We start from the raw sequence: 20,894 nt of genomic DNA on the forward strand, positions 1-20,894 counted from the left end.
TGGGCAGAAGACTGTACCATCGACCTGGAAGCCAACGCTTTGGTGCCATTCGGACGGATGTTCTCTCTCACACAGACGGAGAGACAGGTTCTTCGGAAATACTTAGACACCAATTTGGAGAACGGTCTGATTCAACCCTCAAAATCACCGGCTGGAGCACCACTATTCTTTATCAAGAAGAGAGACTCTACCGATCTTAGGTCCTGCATAGATTATCGGGGCCTAAACAAGGTTACTGTTCGTGATAGGTATCCCATGCCCCACATCACGGACATCATTGAGGCGGTACAGGGAGCCAAAGTATTTACCAAACTGGATCTGCGGAACGCTAACCATCTGCTGCGAATCGCAGAAGGAGATAAGTGGAAATCTGCATTCCGGACCCCTCTAGGATTGTTTGAGTACCGAGTTATTCCGTTTGGATTGGTGAATGCCCCAGCGGCATTCCAGAGGTTTATGGACAGAATGTTTTCCGACATGCTCTTGATATCGGTTGTCATCTATCTGGATGACATTCTGGTGTTCTCCCCTAACATGACCGAACACATTGAGCAGGTCAGACTGGTACTAGAACGCCTTTGGAAGAATCATCTGCTCGTTAAAGCAGAGAAATGCAGATTCGCTGAACCTTCTGGGCAATACCTGGGTTATGTCCTTTCTGAGAGAGGGATAGCCATGGACCAAGACATGGTGAATGCCATACTGGATTGGCCAGCCCCCACTTTTATCCGGGAGGTGCAGCGGTTCTTAGGACTTGCAAATTACTATAGGAGGTTCATCACAAACTTTTCGGAGGTGGTGTTTCCCATCACCAGATTGCTTAAAAAAGAAGCCTACCCTTTTTCTTGGTCTGCCTCGGTGAAGCAGAGTTTCTGCAGTCTCAAAAGCCTTTTTTGCTCGGCCCCAATTCTACAACATCCGGATCAAACACTACCATTCATTATGGAAACGGACGCATCCGCCATAGCCATTGGGGCCGTGCTTCTTCAGACTATTCAAGGAGTTCAACACCCGGTGGCTTACCTGTCTAAAACACTCTCACCCAGCCAACTCAACTACTCCGTTCTCGAAAAAGAGTTGCTTGCCATGAAGTCGGCTTGTGATGAATGGCGGCATCTCCTTATGGGGGCAAGACACCCGTTCCTCATTCGTACGGATCACAAAAACCTGAAGGCCTTACAAGAGATGGAATGTTCGAACTCCAGACAGGCAAGATGGGCATACCTGTTCTCGCAATACGACTTTCGGATCACCTATATTCCAATCGTCTGGCCGGTGCCTTGTCTCGCAAGGACTCCCACACCGAAAGAGCGGCAATCAAGGTCGAGCCCATGTTCCACAGGAATCAAATACTGGCCGCGGTGGGCTCCTTTCTCCAAGAGGTTAAGGCCACTGTCATGCAGAAGATACCCCATCTCTCCTTCCATTCCGATTGCCCTCTTCAAATGAAGGATGGCTGGGTGTTCTATAAAGGGAAGTGGTACATCCCAGAAGGTCCACTACGCAACAAGGTGTTCAGTTGGTGTCATGACTCCTGCATGGGAGGGCACAGAAGTGGCGACGGTACTCTTGAACTAATATCAAGGTCATTCCTCTGGCCCAATATCCGAAGGGAGGTGCTGAATTATGTTAAAACATGTCCCATTTGTGCCAGGATCAAGTACGCCTCGGGCAAACCCCTCGGACTCCTTACCCAAGTGGAGTTGCCGACTCGCCCGTGGGGACTCATTTCCACTGATTTTATCGTGGATCTTCCCAAATCCATAGCTTGTACCTGTATCATGGTAACGGTGGACGCCTTTTCTAAATTGGCTAATTTTTCTCCCTTAGCGGGTCTCCCCACCGCAACCAAGATGGCAGAGATGTTTGCCCGAGACATTTTCAAATTACACAGGTTACCTGACAAAATAATCTCGGACCGAGGGAGTCAGTATGTCTCGAAGTTTTGGTCGGCCCTGTGCACCGGATTGGGGATAGAAAGGGCTCTTTCTTCAGGTTTCCATCCGCAATCCAACGGCCAGACGGAGCGACTCAATGCAACAATTGAGCAGTACCTGCGATGCTTCATTTCAAGACATCAGGACAACAGGGTCTCCCTACTCCCTACGGCGGAGTTTTCTTACAACAACTCCAAGCACTCTGCTACAAGTCTCTCTCCATTTTTTTGTACCTACGGGGTCCATCCCAGATTCCTAATTTCAGATTTGCCTAAGTTCTTGAATTCTCTGATGGCAGAAGAGGTTTTGAGGAATATTAAAGAGGAGGCAGTTTGCTCAACGGTGTCTGCTGTGCTCGACCACCCCATTGTTCCTTCCCCGGTGGTATGCCTCTTCCATGACCTCCCAGGCCTCTCCCGGAACTCCAAAAAACTAGCTGGCCTCTGCTTGCTTCTCGCGGTGCGATCCATCCTTCTCTGCTAGCTTTGCCCCTCACCTCCCACAGACGCCCAATGGCTAAGAGCGGTCACGTGGGCCTCGGACTCCGAGGAAACCTGGTCCCATATGCAACCCACCCACTCCAGACCTAGGAACATCTGGCTCAGGTTCCGCTCTTACATGTCCGATCTCAACACGACAGCGGAGGCCTCTCCCCCACCAGCTCCCCTTCACCAGCTCGGATCTCCACCCCTATCATAGATCTCTGTTGCCCTCCGCATGTTGTAAATGTGCCTATTGATTGAGTTGTTATGTGAAGCAACCTCTGCGCACCCTCACTGTGTACATTGTATTCACATTGTAACTGCGTGTCGCTGTTCGCCTGTGTTTTGCTGCCACGCTGAATAATAAAAAGAAGTTAAAAAAAAAAAAGAGGCTCAGACCATCGCTTTGCGTAGCCTGGAAGACAGCAGACGAGAGAATAAGGCTAGTGCTGACAAACACCGCAGAGTGTGCCCGTCCTGGAAACCAAGGGACAAAGTGTGGTTGTCGACCAGGTTTCTTCCCAGGTGGACGAGACCCTCCAAAATTTCACCTCGCTTCCTGGGTCCTTTTTCTATTCTCTCTAGGGTTAATCCTGTGGCCTATCGCTTGAGACTCTCCCCGTCTCTTAGACGCATTCACCCTGTTTTTCATTCCTCTCTTCTCAAGACCTACTTCCCTGATCCACATCCCCGGACTCCCTTCCGGCAGTCTCCGGCTCCTGCCTCCTCTCAGGAGGAATACGAAGTCTCTGCCATCCGGGATTCTCGGTATAACCGGGGATGTTTGGAATATCTCTTGTCATGGAAGGGGTACCCTGAGTCGGAGGACTCCTGGGAGCCAGCTCCGCAGGTACATGCCCCTCGTTTGCTTGCCAAGTTCCATCGCCTCCACCCGGGGAAGCCGGGGTGGGTGCGATTTAGGGAGGGGCATACTGTCATCCGCCAGGCCGGCCGCAGCCAAGATTGGCAGTTGCTTCCGCGTTGGAGCTGGAGACGCGGAGGTAGAGTTTAGTCCCCTCTTTGTTTCCGCATCTCCAACGATGCAGCGCAGCGCGGCCGGTCGTATTTAAGGCCCCGCCTTCCGGCACGACGCTGCGTTGCAACCCCTCCTGTGGATGTTTTCCTGCTTCCGGGTTAACACGCTGTGTTGTTTCTGTCCTCCGGCTTTGGCTTTCTTATGGAAACTTTCCTACTTGTGCTGTTCGGTGCCTCTGCTTCCCTCTAGACTCTCTGGATCCTCGCAGTCGGCACCTTCCTTCCCCTGCTAAGCGGAGCAGGGTTCTGCCGGTCTCTCTCTCTCACTCCGCTGCGGCACCCGCCGCTTGTTTCCTTTTTCTCCTTCCCTCTCCTTACCTGGCCTCTCTGCTTTCCCTGAGGCTCTACCTCATCCAGCGGTCCCATTTCCAGGTCCAGCCTTCCTTCCTGCCTCATACTGGTCGCAGCTACCCAAACTCTGTTACTCCTGCACTGCTGGCATCTGGACTATCCCTACGCTACAGACACTGTACTCTACCTCGGATTCGACCATTGCCAACGGTCCATACTGACATCTGGATTGAAGAGCGTCACTGCTCCACTGCAGGGTTTTTTCCCCTTGGGGGTTTTTCCCTGATTTCTGGCTTGGTTCCGGAAGGGAGTCGCGGGACAGCTGTTTTAACAGCAGTCACTGTGGCTTCCCTCCGTGACAAGCACCATCTTCCCAAAAAACAGAAGGACTACCTTGCGAGATGCCACCTGCAAGACCTTGACACTTCCAGCAGCTCAGGTGAGGAGAGTGTGTGTACTGGGGAGGCTGAGGTCGGGGTGCATACTAGATCACAAGTTGTCAGATTTATGAATTGGAAAAAGGTTTGTTATCTATCTGTTATATTTAAGACCCCTATCTGAGATAGTTTCATGATAATGAGAGGGTGCTGTATTAAAGTATTGAACTCCCAATGTTTCCCTGTAAGCCTGATTACATGACGTGTTACAGCATCTTCTCTGGGTAGTTTCATTGGATGGAATTGAACAATGACATTCCATCAAGTATATGGAAATTATAATATTCTCATCCTCAGTAAAGGATCACCACTTCCCCCTGACAGCCATCTCCTCACATATGATCCTCCTGCATAATGCCATCCCCAGTGTTGGGGTCTGGTAGCATCTGCCTTCCCCTGGCCGCATCGGAGGAGATCTTAAGGTGGGTTTTAGTGATGACTCTGCAGGATTCATCACATACCTTTCCCCTAAATACCCTGCCTCCCACCCCAGGTTCTTTCTCTTGACCTGACCCAGTATCCTCCAACATATCAAAAGGTAGTTTGGGGCTTTTTCCAAACCAAACGGGGTTTCCTGAGGAAATGTCTTCCTTTTCCCACGATTTGACTGGGGAATATGAACAAGAGGTTTTCTGACTTTTCCTCTTTGGATAGTTAGTTCTAGAATTTATTTGGGCCACTCGAAGGATCCATTGATCAAAATGGGGAACGTCACTAGCCAAAACCTATTGAGTCGGAAGGTCATGCATTACTGCCACTAATAATGATACCTACTTTCCCAATATGGTAACACAAAGTTGGGTTAAGGGGTGTCCTTTTATTTTCTCATGAACACAACCTACAGTTCTCAGTCCGTGGGTTTCCAATATGGTGGATGATCTGTTTTATGGCACACCCCTTATTTCCATTGTCTAATTGTGCCTATATAGTCTTTCCTTATAGGACAGCAGGGCTTCTATATGTGGTTTTGTCTCCAGTGTATGACAACATATGTGGCTTTCTTCTGCTCTTATTTCTCTTACCTTTAGTAAGAGATTGCTTCTGTTTTTCTTCAACCAATAATAACTATTGTCACTGTCAGGATGTCAAAAGCAAAAAGTCTCAATGTCCAATGTCAGAATCCTAACTCTGTCCCTCACACTATAAGTGAAACTAAATAAATAGGAGGTCTTCCTGGCCTGGAGGAGTGACTCTCTTTCCCTGGACAAAAAGACAGTTCTATGTTTCTTAGTTCCTTTAAGTGGTTGGAATTGTCTCCCTTCCCCAACCTTCATTAGGTTTCTGATGCAGTTTGTCAACTGCTGGGGGATGCCCCCCTTCACCAGCCTTCTTCAGGCTATCAACAGAGTTGAACAATTGATGGTGAAATATATTCATTTCCCATTTGGCCCATCTCAGGCTTCTCCTCTGTCTCTGGGCTCCCTGGACCTTGGATTAGCAAGCCTAATTATTTTTCACTAGGCATTATGACAAAGAAGAGGAGTATGGATATGTCTCCAAACTGTGGAGGGTCCCTGACCCTGGTTGGCAGACTTGTCTTTTTTGTACCACGTATCATGACAAAGAAGAGTGGCCTGCATGCCCTTCCAAGCTACGGTGGTTCCCTGACCATGGTTGGCAGACCTGGCTTCCTTGTACTAAGTACTGTGACAAAGAAGAGTTGCTTGGATGCCCTTCCAAGCTGTGGTGTGCCCCTGGCCCTGGTTGGCAGAACTGGTTTCCTCTTACCAGGTACTGTGGCAAAAAAGAGTGGCTTGAATGCTCCTCCATACTGTACTGGGTCCCTGATTGACAGACCTGGTTTCTTCCTTCCTCAGGTCTCCTACTTTCAAACACAGACTTGGTTCACTTGCCTGCCAAGCTCTGTGTTCCTTTGTATTATTGTGGTAGTTCTTTTTATGGTTTCTTGATTCCACAGCTAGACTTGGTTTACTCCCCTGCCAAGTACTGTCTTCACATGTATCATTCTCACAGTTCTTTTTAATAATTTCTCCTATGTGACAGACCTGGGTCACCTTTGTTCCAAGTACTGCTACGAAGAAGATTATGCTTTCTTAGGACTTGACATGTTGTTTTCTCAGAAAGGTCCCAGAGCCTGTTTCCTTTGTTACCATATCTTGGTAAAATGTTCTCCCTTATGATTGCATAGGGGCTGTCTTCGTTCCCCCACTTTTCATTTGTTATGATTTTCAGGGTTTCCTTCACCCTCTGGGGACCCTCAACCACAGGCACAGCCACCCACTTACCTTCAGGGTCTTCGCTGGTACTCTGGCATTTTGTCAGCTGCTTTCAATGGCCGAGACCCACTTCTGTGTCTGTCTCTTTGCGGGACCACGTGTTCCTGTTAGGCTGAGCTACTCACACTTCCCACAGCCAGTCTGTTGGTTTGTTTTGCGGTTCCGATTGAGACTGCCCCTTCAGTGATGCTGTGCCTGGATCTGCACTTGCCGGCCTTCTCTTCGAGCCTCGGCCCCTCTCGCAGTTCCTCACTGGAGCATCTGACAATTGGGTCAGTCCATTGACAGTCTTTATGATACTAACCATTAAGCTCTGTGACTGAAGACTGCACCATTCAGATAGATTCCTCTGAGTGATCGGCATGGCTCTGTGCCTCTTCCTCAGCACAGTTTCTTGTTTCAGATCTTCATTGTTTCCATCCCTATTCTTCCTCATCTCAGTCCTTCCTACTTCTTACATACTACAGAAGTGTATAGGATAGAAGGGAAGGGGTAAGGAGCGTGGGGGTGAAGGATAGGTGGGGGTACAAGGTGGATATTGCATTCTCCCACTATAGTCATCACTGGTCCCATCGAGGGGTTTCCCTCCCATGAGATCCACCCACTAAGTACCAGACCCAGGGGGACTATCAGGTAGCGGCCTCTCCTCCCTGGCCTCATGGGAAAAGGCTCCCCCTACTCAAACAGTGACAACATGCTATGATTCGTCACATTGTAGACAAGCATTTTATAGATGTTCACTTTATTTTTAAAACAATGTTTTCCCCCCACTGATATTGGTCAGTTTTAAAACATTTACTACAAAAATGTGTAAAGGTGCAGATGAAGATCCTTTGCCCAAAACACTAGAGAAAACAGCCAGACAGACAGCCATGCCAAACAATGATAATTCATAAGCTAAATCTACCGAAGGAGGAGGCAGTGTGCTCAGCTCTCGTGTGGTTTCACATTGGTTACATAGCATTAATCTTTTAGATGTGAATGCGGTTTATTTCTACTTTGTGCAGCAATAAAAGTTACTCTTTAATATAAGATGTAGCCATAAATCCAATTTCCCTCAAATAAAAAAGTATTCATCAAGATACAGTACATTGTATATCTTACATTGAAAAATTGTCGTTGATGTTCAGACAGTGGAATTAACTGTGATTGGTTATTATTGCTTTTGTTTACTGTTCAGATTTCGTCGCTCATCTCTCAGTGCAACTAATCTGGACAGGGGCTTTTATTGCAGGATGGTATTTCATTTAATACACTGTATAGGCCAATTTGAACCCTAATCACAAATCATATTGAGTTTCAGCTCCAGATGGTTTGAAAGATTTGAAGATATGCAGGCTCGTGGCTGATTCACGAAAAGTTAAAAGGAGTAACTTTGGCTTACTCCTGGAGAGACAGTTGAATTCGCAAGGAGGATGCTGGTCATAACTCTGACTTGATCCTGGCCTACATTTCTCGTTCCAGGAGTAAGTCACAGTTACAGCCAGTACATTCTTTCTGACTCAGAGTCTGTTACTTGGGCATGTCAGTCCAAGTCGTTATTAATCATTACTTGTTATTTATAAACGAGCCCCTCATTTTTTTTAGAAAGTTTGACATCAGAGTCCACCCATTTAACATACCTATATCATTCAGTCAGGTTTACACACATGCTTGTAGAGGGCAAAGAAGTTTGTTTGGTCTATGATCACAGTTATAGGGCCACATTACGACTTCGCCGGTCCGGAAAAAATGCTGGCATAAATTGCAGTAATTTCAACACAGGCATTTTTCCCAGATGTCTGCTGGTGGCGCCATGGATCTGCCGGAAGGCCTGACCTGCCAGTAGATCAGGCCCCCAATGGCAGATAAATGCCTGAAGCACTGATAATGCCAGTAGCGGTGTCAGTGAATCCCATCCCATGGAGTCCTATGGGGCTGCATGGGAATGGGAGCTTACCGTCCCTCTGCCGCCCGTAATATCCTGGTAATACCGGGATATCAGGCTGCGGAGACTGGCTGCTGGTATCCCGCTGAAACTGGCAACCCTGTAATGAGCCCGACAGACTTTTTTAATGGCTGGTAATAAACAGCATAGTTTCTGTGAAAGGAAGAATGACATTTGGGTGTAACCAACATACGTCTGCATTTTGTTAACTTATAAATCTGGCTTTGTTGTCCATTTCACCACCACACCTTACAGCAATGTACAACAAATTGCCTAAAAAGAAAAACATTGGCAATCGAAACAAAGGAATCCTGATATTTGCCCCACTTCACCCACCTGGCAGAAAGGGTCAAGGAGCACCTGCAAGCTATTGATCCCGGGACTGCAACCAGCGGAAAAACTGGCCACACAAAAGGCAAGGATGTGGGCTCCTTAAATAGCCTTGATTAGCTGTATGGACACAGGCCACTCTGTGACATTCCTATAAACTAATATGTGCTGTGAAAAGATACCAGCTCTTATGTGGAGAAGATGTGTGGCTATTAACCAAGCCATCACGTTCTCTCTATATTGGGGTGTGCAGCAGATCCTGCCTGTGTGCTGCTCTCACTTGGTGTCTGTACCGAAGTACAACTGTGCTTGTACTTGGACGTATCCCTGGACAACATGTTTCTGCCAGGAACTGTGTGAATGCCATGCAATTGAAGAATGTCTTTGGTACGGTACCTATGTATTCAGCGTCGTGCAGTAATATACCACATTGACAAAGTTTTGAGATTCATGGGAGAGACAGACTGATGTATTTGGACACAGCTAAGTCTTGCTAAAAGCAAAGTAGACATGTCAAGGATGAAAGCAAAGTGGGAAATCACAGACTCATCAACCCATATGGAATTCTTGTTCCGGGGTTGCCTGGAAGTAGCTGATATGATTCAAGGTTTCAATCATTAAAATAATGGTTTGGATCTGTTCAAATCACTCTACCCCCACAGAGCTGATTCAGCAAGGGGTTAAAAGGAAGCCTTAGAATATATGCTTCACTTTCTGTGAAATTTGAATGTATCTGAGTAGGCTCAATCCATCCATAGACACCTGCGGGTATGAATCAAGTTTGAATTGATTCAACATTACATAAGGGCTTGCATCCAAATAGCATCACTTGCATACAAATAAAAAACACACTTTAAAATAAATTTAAGCAAAATAAAACAATCAGCCCCATTACGAGAACAACAGTGCTGTAAAAGCGGCAGTAATTCCGTTAATGCCACCTTAAGGGTGCAGAAGTAAGGCTCGGACACAATGCTCGTATATTTTTGGATATAGAATTGTATTCATTAAAAGTGGTTTGGAAAAATGCTTCTCCATCCCTAAAGCTAAGAGGAGTTTCCCCACCTCAAATGAAACTTGTGAAATTGACAGGTAGTCTGAAATAAATAAGTCTATCACAGACGTGTCCCAAAAACCTACTTCTGTCCTTAACACTAAGAAGCTAAGATAACTGTGCAAGAATGATCTCTTCTCAGTGTTCTTTGTGTGTTTCAAACAAAAGAAAAGTTCCCAGTTTCTCTGGTAGTAAAAAGTGATGAAAAAAAGTGATGCAAAACACTGTTCCAAAATGCAAGATTTTAAAGCTAGGGTAGTGCACCTTTCCCCTAGACTACTTCTTGTCCCAAGTGGCTGGATAACTCACAAGGAATTGTTTCTTGGCTTTGCAGTTCTTATATCCTGTCAGCTTAGCATGCTCCGCTACCAATCACAGAATTCCTTGTATCAGTCCTAGGGTTCTTGACCCTCTTATTGCCAGTCTCTAATATGGGTGCAGGTCCCAGACTCACAAAGGTGACTTGGGTCAGTCTCCTACCAAGCCAGTGTTTTCTCATGGACTGACTCTCTTTCTCTCATAGGGTCCCAGACCCTCTTTCTCTCATATGAGTGCGTGTTCCAGACTCGCACTTGTGTTTTAGATCCACTTGTTTCACTCGCCTGCAAAACATATAACTCTCCCGGCCATCTCTAGATACACCAGGAAGCATGGAGTGGCGCCTATTTTGGAGCCTGCATCGTTAAGCACTTCATGAGGGGCCTATTGCGCACTTCTCCCTCTCAAAAGAAAATACCACTCAGTGGACCTTAAACACTGGGCCTCATTACGACCCAGGCGGTAAGTTACCGCCTGGGCCGTCACTTTACCACCATGGCGTAAACTACGTTTACGCCATGGTGGTTGGCGGACTTACCGCCCCATTCCGACCTTGGCGGGGCGGTAAATCCCCAATCCCCATTTACCCTTCCCCATTCCCATTTTTGCCCCATAGGGCATAATGGGAGTGGGGAAGGCGTTAATTACGCCACCGTAAATTACGGTGGCGTAATTAACTCCATGGTCCCTTAGCGCCATGGATTTTAACACCCGCTAAAAGCGGGTGTTAAAACCTCCATGGCGCTAAGGGACCTCGTAATTGGCGGTAAGGGGTCGGCGCAGCTAACGCTGGCGTAAACCCCTTACCGCCAGGGTCGTAATGAGGCCCACTGTGTTGTCAGCCCTCATGAAGCCCCCATTCAAACCCATAGTTACTGTGACATAACATTTGTGTCCTGGAAGACTGCTTTTCTAGTAGCAATCACATCCTTTCGACGTGTGTCAGAACTGCATTCACTATCTGCTAAACCTCTGTATATACAGTTTGAGAAAAACACGGACATCTTAAAAACAAACCCTACGTTTGTTCCCAAGGTGTTGTCCAACTTCCACCTGCACAATGAAGTGACCGTAGCGGTGTTCTTGCACATCCATCCACGCCAACTGAACAAGCTCTACATTTGCTTGACCTTCAAAGAGTCCTGAAGTTCTACATAGACAGAACCAAAAACTTTCAACAAACATCTCAACTGTTTGTGACTTTCAGCCGTCCTAACAAAGGTCAGCCTATTTCAAAGCAAGGTATTGCCAGATGGGTTTCCACTGCAATTTCCACAGTGCAAACACAGGCAAGGTGACCACTGCAAGGACCCGTTTGGGCTCATTACACTAGGGCAGTGTGTTCTTCGGCAGTTCTATGGGCAGGAGTCCCCTGTCAGACATATGCTGCGGGGCAACCTGGGCAGCTCTGCACAACTTTGTCAAGCATTACTGAATGAAGGGACAAGGAGAAGCTGAAGCAAGGGTGGGAAGAGCCGTCCTACAATGCTTGTTTCAATAAGGTATGACTTCTCCCTTTACACCTCCTGTTACAAATTGTTAACTGCTGTGGCAATCTATTCAAAGCATGTGAATCCATGAAAGATCCAATGCTGTAGATGGAGTATGTTGTTTACATGTAACCCTTGTTCTCCAGCATTGGTATCCTTCATGGATTCACATGTGTCCACCTACCACCCCCAAGGGAGCAAGGCTACATTATGCCAACTCTCATCCTGATGGGTCAGAATCTGAAGATGGCCTCCTGGATGGGGCTAGTAACTCGAAATCCCATTGGCTGAGGCAGAATGTACCCAAAAGGACATGGATGGGCTACTAAAGTGAGCCCCAAAGTTCTATTATAAGCTATAATAAAATGTTACAGAGGATTCCCAGCCTGTCGGCAGGGAATATTCAACGCATGTGAATTCATGAAAGTGTACAATGTGACAGAACAGGAGTTACAGGTAATCAACACATTCCTTGGGATGTTTGTTGGTTTGACTGATTTGGCAACGAAATACATCAACCCTCCGTAGAGAGGGGGAAAGAGGACCTAGGGTTGAGTGTATTGAGAAGGGGGGAGTGGGTCATAACACGTTCTATGATAATGGTTGTCCCTAATCACATAGAGGAATTCCCTCCTTATGTGATCCTTCCTCAGTGCACTACCCCTAAGGAGACTATTGTACTGTGGACGGACTGCCCTGGCCCCCTGGGAAGGGACTCTCCCCTAGGGGAGAAGGGACCACATTTGTCACATGCATTACTGTACCACTGTACCACAGGTTTGGTGGTGAAGAGGAGGATTTAGCTCCAGCAAAGAGCAGGAGGTGACTCTGCCAGTTCACCGCCAAAAAGCGGCGCAATTGCCATTAATGGTAATTCTGCATAAATCCTTATGGAGACCTTTGGCCTCCAAAATGAGTATTAATACTTCCCTACCACTACTTGTAATCCTGCAGTAAGTCTGCGGGAATAAATGGCAGTTACAGTAATCAGCTATGGCATTATTTCCACCAAAATATAGCCAAACTCATAATTGGACCCAATGTGACCAAAGTTCGAGCTTGAAAGAGCCAAAGCTTTCTTGTACTTAACCAAGCCACTTGATTCGAGGTTTGAATCTTTCAAATCCCATAGATTTACAGCTCCGAATGGTCCGAATTATTTGAAAGGATTTGAATGGCAATTTTTCAGATAGGTTAGTGTCCTATTCAGCCCTTAATATAAGGCAAGGGTAACCCTCTCAGGTTGTTTCTGTGGGCAGGAGTGGGCCAGCACAAAAAATATGAAATGTGGCTAATTTACTCTTGAGTTAGAGCGTATGGATGTAGGTAACATTTTGGTGGCAGTTGGGGCATACATTTAAATGGAATTACTCAAAACTGTAATAAAACTTAGATAGAAGACTTTTCACATCTATAGTCGCAATGTCAAAATATATGTTCACTTTGTTTGAGTTACGTACTTCGATGAATATAGCACAGCGGGCAGTTTTTACATTGTTTGATTCGTTTTACAGGGCACACTTTGAAGAAAATCAGTGTTATTTCCGTTGAAGACGTTTTCAAGACAAGGTGCCTGATCCAAAGGTCAGAGCAATAGTCTCCATCCCAGAGCAGGTATGTGAAAAAGGATGCCCTATCCTTCACTGCTTCATCATTATGGCTCATATACATGAAATATGTGTTCTTCGACTCTAAATAACTATACACAATCCTATATTTCTAATGAGAATGTGTTCTTTTGGATTAGGCTTCCCCGCCTAGACTCCAAGGGAGAAAATGTACTAGGCAAATAAAGGAAATAGTAAGGAAGGCAAAGGCATACGGAGTAGACCCTAAAGAACCAAAAAGGCTAGGCAGGTACCTAGAAGACTGTACGGCGTCTCGCCCCTTCCACAGAAGTAGCCGCGGAGAGCCGCGGAAGATACTCGAAACCGAAGGACGGTCTCAGGTAAGCTCGAAGGGCGGTAGAACGCTAAGAGATAGAAAAAACCAGCAGCGCCTTTCTAAAAGACGCTGACACTTACCCCAGCAGAATTGCGGAAGCACTGTGAATGAACAGAAGCTGAGGCTCGGTTGAGCAGATACAGACTAGAGTATTCCCGTATACGCCAACCATGAAAAAGAAACAAACAGAAGTGGAACTAAGAATACAACCGCAAGGTACAGAAGCGGTCTTTCCCCAAAGAAAAGACACACAGGAAAAGGCACGAAGAAGTCGGAAAGGCACTGGTAAGGATACCGAGTAAGTAGCGGAGCACTGTAGGGAGAAAAACAGATACTATGCCCAGAGTGAGGGGCGGAGTCTGCTTAAATACGGAAGCCCACCATCTTGGATGAGGACAAGAGCGGTAAATAGCTCCTAACGCTAATGCTTCCAGCTATGCCACAGCTTCCACCTCTGATTCCTGACAATGACAGGGATACCTGGATGTGGCGGAGGACGCGCACAGTAAACACTGGAGGGGTAAGCACTCATTTGGGTCCATTTGGTCTGCTATAAGAATTATTCTTTGGGGTGGTTTATAGTTGCGCTCTTTCAACATCTCCTCGCAGCATATGTTTTGGAACAGTGCATTGACGCAACCATAAGCCACAGATAAGAATCTGCCAACTTTATATTGTGCTTTCTGCACAAATCGTAGCCAAGAATAAACTAGAATTATCAATACCTTACACAATGGCTTCCCAGGCCAGCAGAGAGGCAGCAAGAAAGGAACAGGTGAACAACCCATTCAATGAGACTTTACCTTCGACAAAAAGCAAGGAAGGGGAAAAGATTGTAAAACCTAAAGAAAATAGCAAAATCACACTTTTGAAAGAACTTGAAAAAGCAAGGAAAAAGGAAATTAGTAAATGATGGGAGGAACATTCCCTACAAAACTATCTAGATGTGAGAAGGATCCCTCAGGGTTTAAGAATACTTACAATACCCTCCTTCGAAGAACAGGACCCGGTCATGCTGAGAGAATGGGGTGATGCCACAGACCATTGTTCTAATACATTTCTAAAAATACTCATCAGACATGCTGGCAATGATCGAGTTAAAACTCTGACACAGATAACTGAGTTAGAACACAAAATGAAAATGGTAAAAGAAAGTGAAGAGGGAAAGAAACTCCATGCCAGCATCGAAGCGAGACTGCAAACATATGAAGAGGAGATAAAGCTCAGAAAATAACTAACATTTCTGAGAGACAAAGGAGGCTATGAAAAAAGTTGCGTGTATACATTTGCACATAGGTTCGACCATATGAGACAGAGAGCAAAAGTAACATCAATACCATCTATGAATCAAACTGAAGAAAACTTAGAATTAACAGTCCCAACCTCGGAATTGGATATCACTGAGAGTGAAGGTGAGGAGCCATCGGTACGCCTACATTTTTTAGAAGACATGAGGCTGCTATGCCAAGAGAGAAGAACAAGCAAAAAAACACAGGGAAACAACTTCAACACAAGAGGACGAGGGAGAGGGGGAAGAGAAAAGTGAGGCAAGGCCAGAGGGCAACCAATACAAACAGCAACCTCCAGCCAGATTGCTGCACTCTGGCAAATGAATAACAGTGTAATGCAAGCTATGAATAAACAACAAATTATCAACCTGTCTGATCCTGAACTAACGAAAGAACAAATCAAAATACTAAAATTGGGCCTTACCTTTTTCCCTTTGGCAAGTTTTGACTATGTTCAGACTAGGATTTGCCTAGATAGCTTTGTACGCAAACTATGTCTTAAAAATATTCTTTCCCACCAACCCATATAAGAAAGAATCCAAATCGATATCAGAAGGTAGCACAGAGATTGCTATCGCAGAAGTAGACACCCTAACAACCCTTGTAAACCTTGAAAAGGGAAATCACATGGAACACTGTAAAGACTCTGTAGACTTAGAAGAGCTAGGCATAAGTACCGACTGGCCCTCTACTAGTCGACTGAAGTGCAAATTAAAATTTAACCCAAAAGGCATCCAGAATTGTCACATCAATGCCTTTTTTTAAATGTAGTCATCGACTATTTGAAAAGTATGAGAAGAAAGACGAGTTTCCAACCTAAAAGCAATTTGTCCAACAAACAGAAAAAAGTATTGGTGGATCTGGGCAAACTGTCAAAGTACATTATCAAACCAGCCGACAAAGGCTGCAATATCGTCATAATGAATACAAGAGACTAGATTAAAGGGGCACATAAACAACTTGATGACATCACATGCTATGAAAGGCTTGTAACCAATCTCATTAAGCAATTGGAAATAATGTGTGGGCTTTTCTGATGAATTGGCAGAAAACTTGAATACTTGAAGAAGACATGGTTACATTTCTGTTTACTAAGCATTCGACTACTCCAACCATTTATTTCCTCCCAAAGGTTCATAAGAATTCCACTAAACCACCAGAGAGATCTATTGTGACCGTGAGTGGCTCTCTACTTGGGAATATGTCTAAATTTGTAGACTAAGTATTGTTTACCTTTGTACCCTCACTACCATCATATGTGAGGTACACTACAGACTTTCTGTCTAAAATAGATGATCTTCCGTGGGAACCAATTTATGTACTGGCAACCATAGAGGAGTTATCTTTATATACGTCCATCCAAGACAAAGATGGCATGAAGGCATGTGAATTCCTTTTGAACACTCGCTCTCTCAATCATTTGCAACACTCCAAAATGATCCTTGAAATGATAGATCTCTGCCGACAGAACAGTATCTTCCTCTTCAACAACAATGTTTTTCGACAAACCAAGGGCACCACCATTGGCACTACATTTGCGCCACCCTATGCAAATCTGACAATGTGAAAATGGGATACTGGGAAAAGTTTACAGTTTGGTGACAAAAAAATTAGATATACACCAAAAACATTTTATTGTGGCTACGCTACATAGATGACTTGTTTGTCATCTGGGATGGCAGTGAGAAGAAATGGCTTGAATTTGTTAAATCACTTAACATCAATAACTGTAACCTGGAATTGATGGACCATCACAGTCTGCACTCCATAGTATTTTTGGATGTACAAGTGAAAATCATTGCCCAAAAAGTAGTATGTGAACAGCATAGAAAATCCACAGGGGAAAATATCCCTTTACTTGAAAGAAGTGGACATCCGAAAAATCTCTCATGGAGTATCCCATATGAGGAATTCATCAGAATACGTAGGAATTGCAGCAACATTTCAGATTTCGACTCAGCCAGACAAATAATGGCACAAAGCTTTCTGCATCAACAATATCCCAAAAAAGGGATTGAAAGATCATATTGAAAAACACGAGATATGGACAGATATACATTATTGACAAAACAAATATCCAATTCAGAGTGTGAACAAGAAGAAAATGCCATCAGGCGCATCTTAACATTTTGGGAGTCATTCTGAAACCATAAAACAGATTGTGAATAAATATTGGAAAGTACTGAAGGTTGACAAAGATCTGAGCAGGGCCCTGAATGAACACCCTGATATTACCGTTCTGTAAAAGTGTCTCAATTATGGACACACTAGTCAATAGTTATATGGTTCCGGAAAATACAGGAGTGAGCTATAATTGGTTGTGTAAATGCAGAGATGGCTTTTTCAAATGCACAAGATGCAAAATGTGTAAATAGGCCCAGAGTTGTAATACTATACTCATCCCATATTCCGAGATTCTGTTCACATAAAGGGCAAAATCATGTGCAAATCGGAATTTGTTGTTTATTTACTAACTTGTCTGAGCCTCAAATGGTATGTAGGAAGCACTAAATGCAAACTTAAAAGTCCACATTCTACAGCATGTAAGAGCCATAAAAAATAAGGACGGTGGCCAAACACTTTTCTGAATTGCATGACCGAAATCCCAAAGGTTTGACATTTTTTGGCCTATACAAGGTAGACGTTGGGCCCAGAGGAGGGGACACTGAACGTCTACTTAGACAGGAAGAAAAAAAGGAGTTTTTTTATAGCATTTGAAAGTGAAAGCCCTGTGGGCCACAATGTGGATGAAGAACTGTACATGTTTTTGGGGGTATAATAAGTATAGCAAATGAACCGCCTATGCAAGTCCCACATTGTTGGTAGACTATAAAGTGCCTAGAATGAAATGATTGGGAGTATATAACCCCGTTTTATTTTTAGAAATTACTGGCTCTTTATACCATGTTTTTCATTCATACTTTGTGTTGTTTTAGACTACCCACAGCACAACCATTGTATTGTGTTAGTTATAGATTTTCTTCTATTTTTCTTATGAATATGTCTAACACAGACAAATGGTCACAACCTGGTTTGGATTAGAATTGTCGAAGATTATGGCTTTTGAGTTTTTTCACCCTCCTTTGCTCTAATTGTCTTCCTTCCCAACCCCACTCCGGGAAAGGGTTAGGTGATTGCACATCTTGTTTGGTTTGTGTGTATTTTAATTGTAGCACTGAAATAATCTGCAACTTGCATTTATGAATTACAAGGGTCACAGCCAGCAGGGCGACACTTTGGCAATGTTCATATTCATATGTACTTTGCATTGAGAGTATTTTGCCATTTCTCTGCCCGTTCCTTCTTAGGATCTAAATAACTAATGGCTCACCCCCTTGCTTGATGTAAGCCTTTGTTATATTAAGCCTTATTGCTTGCGAGCACTGCAACCTCTGCTTAGTAACAATTCAGTTGTTTAAATGTTTGTACGGTCTGTTAAGTGACTTCAATTCAGCACTCCAACTAAGTCAATGCCTAGTCTGGGATGCCCAAAGGAAGCCCTTATTTATATATTTTTATGACAAGTTCATAGATCTGGGTGATAAACCCTTGTATAGCGCCCCTCTCTTTGAATCCTCCTGACCTCACTGAGCCAAGAAGTAGGTTTGTTTGCAAATTAAAAGATTTATTTGAAAAAATTAAACAATATATATATATCACACTTTTATGAATAAATTAAATTAATATTTGATAGCACACTTATGAATATAATATTGATCAACAATGGGTAATGTTACAATTGTACACTCTTTTCAATCAGTGAGGAGTTAGTATAGAAAGGATGAGGTAGCAGAGAATACTTTTATGGTTTCAAGGAAATGCAATGATGGAAAAGAATGCAGCACAGAAATAAACTGATATGGTTTCAACAAGAGATAATATGATCACTTTTTCCCTTGTGGCAATTCACTCCCCCCCCTATACAATATAAAGAGATGGAAAGGGAGTACACAGTTTTCAGGAAGACAATCACAATACAATACAAATTCTAGTTCCCCCCTAGCAAGCTTGGAGCAACCGGTATGCTTTTAAAACATGCAGAAATACTTTTAATGTGTGAAGTGAAAATATGCTGAAAATGATTTTAATTCCCTATAGGAGATTCAGGGTAGGTGAAAGCTACTTAGTTCAGGTCAACACTAGCAATTAATCAGGAATGATTATCAGATTGAAAACGGATTTCAGCAGTTGCAAGCAAAAGACAGCGATTTTTGACAGGTGGAGAAATTTGAGTCAAATTGCAATTCACGGCACTTTTTCCGAGTGCGTCGATCGTGATTACGGAAAAAGTATAAGGAGTAGAAAGTCGGGTTTGGGCTTGTTGGAAAGCTTAGGTTCTTAGCTTTACAGTGAAAGTTAAATCTCGCTCCTAGGACACGCAAAAGATACGGACGATTTAATGGAGGTAGATTCTCAGAAATAAAGTAAGATTCAAATGACACTTTCACAGGTTTGAAATCACAGAATGCACACACGATTTCTATGCAGTTTTACATAGGTGGAAATGGTTTGAATTACATTATTTTAAACTAAGAGATTGGTTTTGCACAGCTCTGGCTGGATACTCACTCCTAATTTGGAATTTGGAAGGAATGGGCCCAGTCACAGATCTGGTCAACAGGTTTAGCTGCGGTTCTCTCTGCTCTGCTGGTCTGGATCTCTGGTTCTGGAAAAAGTTCTTGGCTAGAATCAAACAGTACAGCCCGGCTGTTTTATTCTGATGTGCCCCTTGGAAGTCTGGGGTAAATCAGTTTGAAAAATTGTAAGACCAGCTGAGAATACTTTTAGCTTACATTAGGCCTTCTGCTTCAAAGTTCTGGAGTCTGGAGTCTGGTTTTGGATCTGGAGTCGTCCGGCAAAGTGCTTTGCAAGAAAGTGGAATGTGAATGTCTCTCCCTGGGTCTCAATGGCTCTTTTTATGTCTTTTGAAAGTGGGTGGGAAGGCTGACTTTCTATGCCCAACCCTCTAAGGATCCTGATTGACTATAGGATTCTCTGTCGCCTGACTGGGGAACTGAATTGTGAGTCATCCTGTGTCATCAGGCATCATTTTTATGGCATACAGAAAGAACACTCCCCTTGTCACTTTGCACACAAATCTATTTTTGACTTAGATGCATATTTATCTATGTACAATTTTTCTAATATTATATGTCCAGTTAACATATTTTCTGTAGCGCCAAACCATCCGATCCCTGTCTTTGTAAGATGTTGTGTTCACTTCTGACAGAATTCTGCCCTTTTCTTCCAGAACACAATCTCTAAACTTTTCCAGAATTTACACAAATGTGCTTAAGGAATATGGGCATCAGATGATGAAGTGTCAGATTTTTAATATACAGACATTTGGAGTAATACCCTATTTTCCGCTACTACCCCCCAGAACATACCACAGAGTCCTAACACCTCTTAAAATGTGCACAGAAAAATCACAGGAATAATGATATTATTGATGTAATTTTGACAATTATGTACTATGAATTATCCATATTTCTAAAATTATGCTCTGGCCCAGAGGGGTGTGGTTTCCCAAAGCACATGGGGGAATTTCTGGTTTGTCCACTTCCTCCAAGCTCAGCTGGCTCACAGAGGCAGTGCCCCTCCCATTTCCTTCCAAGAGGAAGCCATTTACGACCCCCTGATTTAGCAATTGCTTGGAGCAAATGGAAGTTCATTGTTCTCTTTCCTTGCAGTCCCAGGCACCCCTCCCCTGATTCAATCAGAGATGTGTGATCTCCTTTTGGTGGGGCAGCAGAAGGCAGGCCAGGCCTGTGAATGCAGTTGCTGGGCAAGTTTCACCTCCTGTCGGGGGTAGTTGCTGGGCAGAATTCAATCTCCTTAAGCCAGGCTTCAGCCAAAGGTCACGTTTGTTCCCATTTTTCTTCATTCAAATCAAACTTACAATTTTGACACATGCAGCTAGAACGCTTATTCTAAGTTCAAAAGCATGACATTTAAGCAGTTTCAACCTATGTGACACTCAAAAGTAGGTCACTCATTTATTTTAAACATTTCGATTTTAGTGGCTTTAAATCCCATTTCACTTAAGCTGCTGACATCCACAGCTCAGCCAGTTTTGTTATGAACATTATTTTAGGCTCTTCATCTTTCCAGATTTGGTAT

General features: G+C 44.1%; 1 protein-coding gene across 3 annotated transcripts in view; it reads left to right on the forward strand.

Annotated features, from left to right (window-relative positions):
- Window positions 1-20,894, forward strand: part of CHRM3 (cholinergic receptor muscarinic 3) — a 3,761,375-nt gene that overhangs the window by 1,815,339 nt on the left and 1,925,142 nt on the right. For all 3 annotated transcript variants that reach the window (XM_069607974.1, XM_069607972.1, XM_069607973.1), the window contains one exon: window positions 13,053-13,152. The gene's annotated coding sequence lies outside the window, so the exon portion shown is untranslated. The remainder of the gene's footprint in view (window positions 1-13,052; window positions 13,153-20,894) is intronic.

The sequence above is a fragment of the Ambystoma mexicanum genome, chromosome 4q, assembly GCF_040938575.1.
Source record: "Ambystoma mexicanum isolate Mex_15411 chromosome 4q, UKY_AmexF1_1, whole genome shotgun sequence".
Taxonomy (NCBI): domain Eukaryota; kingdom Metazoa; phylum Chordata; class Amphibia; order Caudata; family Ambystomatidae; genus Ambystoma; species Ambystoma mexicanum.